General features: G+C 42.2%; 1 protein-coding gene across 1 annotated transcript in view; it reads left to right on the plus strand.

Moving 5' to 3' along the window:
* cdk14 (cyclin-dependent kinase 14) overlaps positions 1–8,811 on the plus strand; it is a 365,296-nt gene that overhangs the window by 237,370 nt on the left and 119,115 nt on the right. The gene's annotated exons all lie outside the window — the stretch shown is intronic.

Raw genomic sequence — 8,811 nt, forward strand, 5'->3', positions numbered from 1 at the left:
TCACATGAAGCAATATAGAAATGCGTTGTGCCTTTTCTTTTATCTTTAGCAGTTATTTCATAGTCATCGCAAAACAAGATTATCTTAGACTTTCTACTTTAGGAAGTAGAATCTTACCAGAATCCTTTAAAGCTGCTTATTTTACTATTTGCTCCTCACTGTTTGTGTTGTGACTTGGACAGTGTAGAAACACCAAGTAGCAACTTGTATCTCTCTCAAGTTTGATTTTGTTTTTTTTTGCTTCTGCACTCCAGCCACCAACTTCAACCTCACCATGGTAGCTGTCTCAAGTTGATCAAAACTGTTGGCAACCTTCATATCACATTTTGGTCTTGAGATGAACTTCCAACCACACTTCTATGGCATCACTGGAACTATCTCTATCCTACTGTCTGATTCCACTTTTGCCTCAGCTAAACTGCTGAAACATTCATCCAAGCCTTTGCTAATTGTGGATTTGACTGTTCCAATATCCTCCTGGCCAATCGCCCATGTTCTACCCTCTGTTAATTTTAGGCCATACAAAATCCTGTCACCCATCTCCCAACTTCCTCCAATTCCTATTTGTTAATAGAATATTTACTTTTTGTTTAATTGTAGGCAGCTAGTGAGCATTAACTGGGAATTCACTAGCCCATATTGTTATGGTCCTGGAGCAGACTGCCAAATTCATTTTAGGAGATGGTAGGGACCATAAGATTTTTTTTTTTTTTCCTGGTTTTACAATGAAGAGGTGTGTGAGATCAAGGGGCCTTGGGGAGAGGGGTAAAAAACCACAAGATTCCACTGCATCAATAACTGCTCCTGTTCTGGTCAATCATCTTTCTCTTGGTGCTAAGCTCCTCCAGACTCAAAATTGCAGTGCAGTACTCTAAAATCTAACTGCAGCTCTTCAAATCACTAACTTCAATGAGGCAGTCCTCTCAAGTTGATTTCTACCGCCACCCCACCACCTGAGTTTGAAAGTTGCTTATATATTCATCAAGTAGAAAGTGCTTATCAACATCTTAACCACCGATTTCTCAAACTTCCCTGAGGTATTAATACTTGTAAGTGTCTTCTGAGCCCCTCTGTTTCCAGTAATCTTCCCACTTTGACAACTCCCCAGGACTGCTGCTGATTCCTGACTCTAGCACTTAGCTATCTGATAATCATTAGAAATTCTTCCTGCTTTTTTCTTTCAGCATTTAGAGCTACCCAGCTGCTCCTGACTACTCCACAGAGTTCCCAACTCGGAATCTGTGCAGTTCAGCTGTCAGTAGTATAGCTGACTGAAATGCAGCTGGTTCTGTCCCTTTCTCATGCCCTCGCTCTCTCATCCTCCTTCAGTGATACCTAAACTGCCTGAGTGATCTACTTGAAAACCTTGAAATGAACCTCTCCATTGATGCTGGACAAAATTGAATGTTGCCATTTAGCAAACTCTTAGAACTGAGTGTGTTCTGAATATTATGATTCACAGATTGCTAGTTTCCCTGGTACAATTAGATACAGCTGGAAATGTATTCCATCACAATATAAACAAATACACATGAAAACATCTGATGTTGTATTCAGATGTATACTTCTAATTGTGTTGATGAATATGTATAAAGATTGGCTCCAGTTCTATCCTTCACCAGTTGGTTTTTTTGGATTGTAATAGCAAACAAATTGGATACCATTGATGTATGTTGGAAAGCAAAAACAAAACTGCAATTGAAGTAGAGATAACAAGGTGTGGAGCTGGATGAACACAGCAGGCCAAGCAGCATCAGAGGAGCAGGAAGGCTGACGTTTCAGGCCTAGACCCTTCATCAGAAATGGGAGAGGGGAAGGGGGTTCTGAAATAAATAGGGAGAAAGGGGGAGGCGGATAGAAGATGGATAGAGGAGAAGATGGGTGGAAAGGAGACAGACCGGTTAAAGAGGTGGGGATAGAGCCAGTAAAGGTGAGTGTAGGTGGGGAGGTAGGGAGGAGATAGGTCAGTCCAGGGAGGATGGACAGGTCAAGAGGGCGGGATGAGGTTAGTAGGTAGGAGATGGGGATAGGGCTTGAGGTGGGAGGAAGGACAGGTTAGTGAGGCGGGGACGAGCTGGGCTGGTTTTGGGATGGGGTAGGGGGAGGGGAGATTTTGAAGCTTGTGACGTCGACATTGATACCATTGGGCTGCAGGGTTCCCAAGTGGAATGAGTTGCTGTTCCTGCAACCTTCGGGTAGCATCGTTGCGGCAGTGTCGGAGGCCCAGGATGGACATATCGTCTGAGGACTGGGAGGGGGAGTTGAAATGGTTCGCAACTGGGAGGTGCAATTATTTAGTGCGAACCGAGCGTAGGTGTTCTGCAAAGCGGTCCCCAAGCCTCCGCTTGGTTTCCCTGATGTAGAGGAGGCCACAACGGGAACAGCGGATGCAGTATACCACATTAACAGATGTGCAGGTGAACATCTGCTTGATGTGGAAGGTCTTCTTAGGGCCTGGGATGGGGGTGAGGGGGGAGGTGTAGGGACAGGTATAGCACTTCCTGCGGTTGCAGGGAAAAGTGCCGGGTGTGGTGGGGCTGGAGGGGAGTGTGGAGCGGACAAGGGAGTCACGGAGAGAATGGTCCCTCCGGAAAGCAAACAAGGGTGGGGAGGGAAAAATATCTTTGGTGGGGTTGGATTGCAGATGGCGGAAGTGTCGGAGGATGATGTGTTGGATCCGGAGATTGGTGGGGTGGTATGTGAGGACGAGGGGTATTCTTTTTTGGTTGTTATTGCAGGGAGGGGGTGTGAGGGATGAGTTGCGGGAAATACGGGAGACACGGTCAAGGGCGTTCTCGACCACTGAGGGGGGCAAAATTGCGGTCCTTGAAAAACGAGGACATCTGAGATGTATGGGAGTGGAATGCGTCATCCTGGAAGCAGACGCGGCAGAGGTGAAGGAATTGGGAATAGGGGATAGCATTTTTGCAGTTTTAAATAATTGCAGAAAACAAATAGTTTTTGATTTGTTCTTGGAGTAGGAGCCATATGACCACTGAAGGAGTAAGGATGGATGAGTGGATACCAATTACATACCTACTAAAAAAGAAGCCAGGTATAGCCTTGACATTATCTGAAATTGCTGCAGAAACTCAGCAGGTCTGGCACACCTGTGAAGTGAAAGCAAAGTTAATGGTTTGAGTCCAGTAATGCTTCTTCAGAACTGAAAACAGCAAGGGAAAGGTGGTATATATTGTTGAAGACTGGGTAAGAGGAGGGTAATGGAGTGAGTGGATAGGTGGGGATGAAGCCCTGAGAGAGAGAATGACCGGCAGACAAAGGGTTCGGTGATAATAAGCCACAGAGAAAGAAAAGCTGCTAATTGGGACCATAAGTAGGTGAGAACAGGTTGGCTGTGTTAAAAGCAGCACATATGATGGCAGGGCCTGGGGTGTGGGGCTAGGTAAAGAAAATCGAGAAAAGTTCTAAAATTATTTATAAAATGAAATTAGTGACCATTGCAGATGCGATAGCCTGATGTTCAATGGTGGGATCATGGTACAGGAGGTCTTGGATGACATTTACAAAACAGGCAATCTGTTAAATACCTATGAAATTATGGTCAGACTTGGATAGATTTTGGAAAACAGACAATCTTTCTATGGAGGGACGTGTCATGGAGGTTAACAGATTGTAGACAATATGAGCAACATTCAGTTTGAGAATCCCAAAATCAGTAGTAGTATTTAATTGTTGTATTGTGCTTGTGTGTCTCGTAAGAGAAATTTCTGGTTCTAATTGGTGTTCGGCTCTCAAAGAGCGGCACCCTATTGGATTTGATGTTTGTTGCCTTGAAAATGTGTTAGGACACAGAGGCATCCTTCAACCTTTTGAGGAACAGTTGGGACGTACCCTGGTAATAAAAAGAAGAGGGTTTGATGATCTGATATTAAAATGGTCAATATAGTGGATATAGGCATCAATGTCATGATATTATTAAAGGCAGGCAAAATGAGTATGAAAACACCTGTTACCAGAACTGGCTATTCTGGGTATAAGCAGAAGGAAGTAGAGTGTCAGCCTGGAAACTAAGATCCTATACAGAGGGATGACAGGCACTCGAGAACTGGTAACATCTCTATCCTACAGCTAGCTAGGGCCAGAGCAAGTTGTCAGTCTCCTAGGCATGGACTTTCAAAAGCAGAACTTCAAGATCTCCCCATATAAGAAACAGAAAGTAACATCCCTGTCATGTTGCTACATATTTTGATAATGAGAATTATCAGGATATCAAGGATGGCCGAATGCCTGGAACAGACTGTGACCAACTAAGGATAGGTAGTTCCATAAAGCTCCACATCCACTTCATCTACTGTTCCTCAAACACACCATTTACATCTGGTACAGGGGACACAGATATGTCTCAAGCTAAAGTCTAGACATCCCGTTGGGTCATACTTGTGTAAAGGAGAAAGATTGGTTCTGTTAATCGGGCAGAGAGAGGAAATATTAAAACCTGAAATTTTCTCCTCTCTGCCAGTCTGTCTGCATCTGCCCCTGTCTCTTACACTGCTTAAAATTCTACATTGCTGATATAATTTCTGTTTCGTTCTTGGTATTTGCTCTCGGAATAAAGGATTGTCAATTTAAGACTGTTAAGGAATTTCTTCTCTGGTTTGAGAGTCTTTGAAACTTGCCACAGAGAGCGGTGGGGACACAGCCTTTGTATCTATTTCAGGCTAAGATAGTTAGATTCTTGATCAGTAGGGGAATCGTGGATTACAGGGAAAGGGCTGGAAAATTGATACAAGAAATGTCGAATTCACCAATTGAAAGGCGGAGCAGGCTTGAGGGGCTGAATGGCCTACTCCTGTTACTGTTTCTTTATGGTCTTATTTCAATGAGTTTTAGTACACAATCAATGGATCTGTATGGACATGAAATTTGAATTAATTGTGAATATATAATTAGAGGAACAATAATAGGTGAGTGAAATCTTAGAACAGTTGAAAATTTCAAGTGTGTCTTAAAATATCATTGTAATAAACTACTCCAGAGGAAAATGTTCTGCAAAATGATGCATGATGCAGAGGATTCCAAGGAAGAGAATGAACAAATTTAAACAAATTTGCAGACCTTATGAAGATGTGAAGGTAAGAAAATTGAGGGGATATACAGTCTGCAAAGAGATATTGACAGATTTAGTGAGTAGGAAAAATCGGCACTTTATATACAATATTGGTAATTCTGAAGTTGTCTATTTTGACAAGAATAGAAAAGTAGAATATTATTTGATTGGACAGAGGCTGCTGAGTACTACAACATAAAAGGACATGAATCGCAAAAAGCCAGCGTGCAGATCAATTAATTAGGAATGCGAACAGAATGTTGATCTTCATTACAAGGCAATGGAGTAGAAAATTAGTCTTTCTACAACCCTACTGGGCATTAGTGAGACCACATGTAGAGCACTGTGTACAGTTTTGAAGAGGCATATTGCATTGGAGACAGGTTCAGATAATGATCACTAGGCTGCTTCCTAGAACGAAGGGATTGTCTCATGAGGAAAAATTGAGCAGGTTGGACCTGTACTCTTTCTCATTTACAAGAATGAGAAGTGATCTTATTGAAACATCAGATTCTGAGCAGGCTTGACGGGGCAGATAATGGTGGGGGTGGGGTTGGTGCCGTTTCAAAATACAAGGCTTTCTATTTAACAGAGACCTGGAGAGATTTTTTTTCTCTGTGGATTGTTTGTGTTTGGGGTTCTCTTTTCCCCAATAAAAACAGTAAGTAAAAACAGCAAGTGTAGGACGTTGAATGTATACAAGGTTGAGTTCACTGTGCAGTGTTTGCACTTTGTCAGTATGTGGGAAAGATTAGTTGAAATGTTGCCTTGATGCACTAAATAGTAAGGATCAGTGTAAACCTAAGGAATGTGTTGCCTGCCCCTGTTCCCTGGCCAACATTTCTGTCTGGCTTGCTGCAGTGTTCTAGCAAAGCTCCGCGCAAGCTGGAAGAAGAACACCTCATTTTCTGCTTGGGGACCCTGCAGCCCTCTGGACTCAATAGAGTGTTCGACAGTTTTAGGGCCTAAGCTCTCCCATGTCCCAGCCCCCTACCCCACACACCTTGTTACCACATAGCCTGCCATTACACATCACCTGTTATTAGTCACTAATCGTCCCCATTAACAACTATTCACCCGCCCAGCCTGATCGTTAGCAACTCCTTTGTCTGTCCAACTGTTGTTGTCTCTCTTTAGGCTCTATCCTATCGTTTACTCCCTACCCCACTCACCTCCCTACTTTCTGCATATAAACTGACGTTTTCCCAGCCACCTCAGTTCTGAGGGAGGGTCACCGGACTCAAAACGTTAACTCTGTTTTTTCCTTCTCACATGCTGCCAGACCTGCTGAGCTTTTCCAGCAACTTTGTTTTTGATCCTGGTTTAGGGCATCCGCAGTTCTTTTTTGTTTTTTTTTCAAAAGCACTAGCTTTTGGTAATCATAACACAGCACAAAAAAAAATTGTGATTCAATGCAAGAAAGTTAGAGTAATCCATTTTCTGAGCACTGTTATAGTGGGATACCTATGCTTTTGAACAAACCTACAATTATGTTGCACAACAGGAACTTGGAATGGAGCATAAAGCTTTTATTTTTGTAAAGTCAAGTGAATCTGCAGTTAACCCAGTCACAGCATTATTATATCTTCGTAATAATTACAGGCATCAAATAATAAAAATTAGAGGACAAAGAAAATGATCTTCAAATTCTATAAAATCATAGAATCATACTGTAGAAAAGGCCCTTTAGTCCATCAAATCTGTACTGCCAAAAATATACTACCATCTACACAAGTCCCACTTTTGTGCGCTAGGCCCATAACCTTGAATGTTATGACACATTAAGTGCTCAACCTTTAAACAGTACTTGGATGAGGTTTCTCGCCTTAACTACCTTCCCAGGCTGCATTTCAGACCCCCACAGGGTGTAAAGGTTTTTCTTCAAATCTCCCCCAAGCCTCCTGCATTTCACTTCAAAATTATGCTGCTTGTATTGACCCTTCAACTAAGGGGAGTAGCTGCTTTCTATTCACCCTATCCTTGCTCCACATCATCTGATACACCTCTATCGGGTCCCCCATTCAACCTTCTCTGCACCAAAGCAAACAACTTGAGCTTATCCATCCTCTTCATAGCTGTAATGCTTCATCTCGGGCAACGTCTTAATGAATCTCTTCTGCACTCCCTCAAGTGCAATCTCATCCTTCCTATAGTGTGGTGACCAGAACTGCATGCCATATTCCAGTTGTGGCCTAACCAAAGTCTCGTACAGCACAAACGTAACCTCCCTGCTCTTATAATCCATGCCAGACAATTAGCTTAGCCAGAGATAACACGTGTGGAGCTGGAGGAACACAGTAGGCCAGGCAGCCTCAGAGGAGCGGGAAAGCTGACGTTTTGGGTCGGGACCCTTCTTCAGAAGATCTGACTCCATCATCAGCAGTTCTTACAATCTCCTAGCTTAGCCAGATGTGTCTTTTGATAAATTGGTTAAAAATTGCTGCACATGAGATTAATAGATTAACGAGAAGTATGAAATATATTACAGAAGATTATAAAGTGTAGAATTTGTGAACAAAAATCAATATTGGAGGGGACGCTAAAATTGTTTTGCAATCTTCCCATTTGCTCATGACTAACGAGGTAGTTACCATAGATGTAAAGGTATGGGGAAAAAGGCAGAAACATTTTCATTCTACCTTTAGTCTTTCTGCAACAATATGTAAGAAGGTCTAAAGTCTTCTTACTGAGAGAATCCTGGAGCAGACCTTGGAAGTTTAGAGGAAAATTTACGAGGAATGAACTCAGTCATGTGAAAATATAGACATTAAAGTCGTGAAAGTCTCTACAGTGAATTTTGTGAAAGGAATCACAGATAGATAAAACGCAGAATAAAATTTTAGCTGATGAACCAGAGTGCACATTTGACAGTTGTACTCGAGCAGTACATTACAAAGAATTCACTCCTATATTGTTGGAGGTGATTGTCCAATATAATTTGTGAGAAAAATCCCAAATTGCCATGTATGTTGTATAATAGCTCCTTCTAGAGCAGGACTATCTATTCCATTTTTCTCTTCACACATGCAGACTTTATAAGCAGAGATTAACTTTCTGCAAGGCAGTGGTTTTGAAGAAAATTCAGTGTGTTCCTTGGGCACTCTGTCTAAGATCATATGAGGCAGGATTTAATCAAAGAAATTTGATATATGCCCATAAGAATTAGGAGCAGAAGTAGTCCATTTGACTCCTCAGGTCTGCTCCATAATTGAATCAGTTCATAGCTCATCTGTTTGTTTCCAGTTCCACATTGCCATCCTGTAAACTTTGATTTCCGTGTTTCCAAGAATCCACGCTTACCCTCAAAGAAGAGATTTGTCCGGGCACAGGTGAGGTCTATTTGCTCGAAAGGAAAAGCAGGCTGACCAAACTTTGAGCTCTCTGGATGACAAGCAGGGGGAGGTTAAAGTAAAACAGAAAACGTGTACTTAAGCCCGGGCTCAGGTAAAAAAAATACTATTGAGCATCAAGCTAATTGCATGTGCAGTAATTTTTAACCAATTTGTCAAAAGACACATCTGGCTAAGCTAGGTTCAGAAGACAGATGAAAAAATAAATAAAAGAGGGATCACAAGAAAAGATGAGCAGCTAACCAAGTGGAATCCACAGACTTGGTTATGCAATTCACCAGGACACTGGTCCTCTCCCATTGACACAGTTCCCTCCTTCTCCGGTACTGGTGCCAGTGTCTTATTAATTCAAAGATATTAGGAACTGCAGATGCTGGAGAATCCGAGACAACA

This window comes from Rhincodon typus, chromosome 2 (genome assembly GCF_021869965.1).
Source record: "Rhincodon typus isolate 14 chromosome 2, sRhiTyp1.1, whole genome shotgun sequence".
Taxonomy (NCBI): domain Eukaryota; kingdom Metazoa; phylum Chordata; class Chondrichthyes; order Orectolobiformes; family Rhincodontidae; genus Rhincodon; species Rhincodon typus.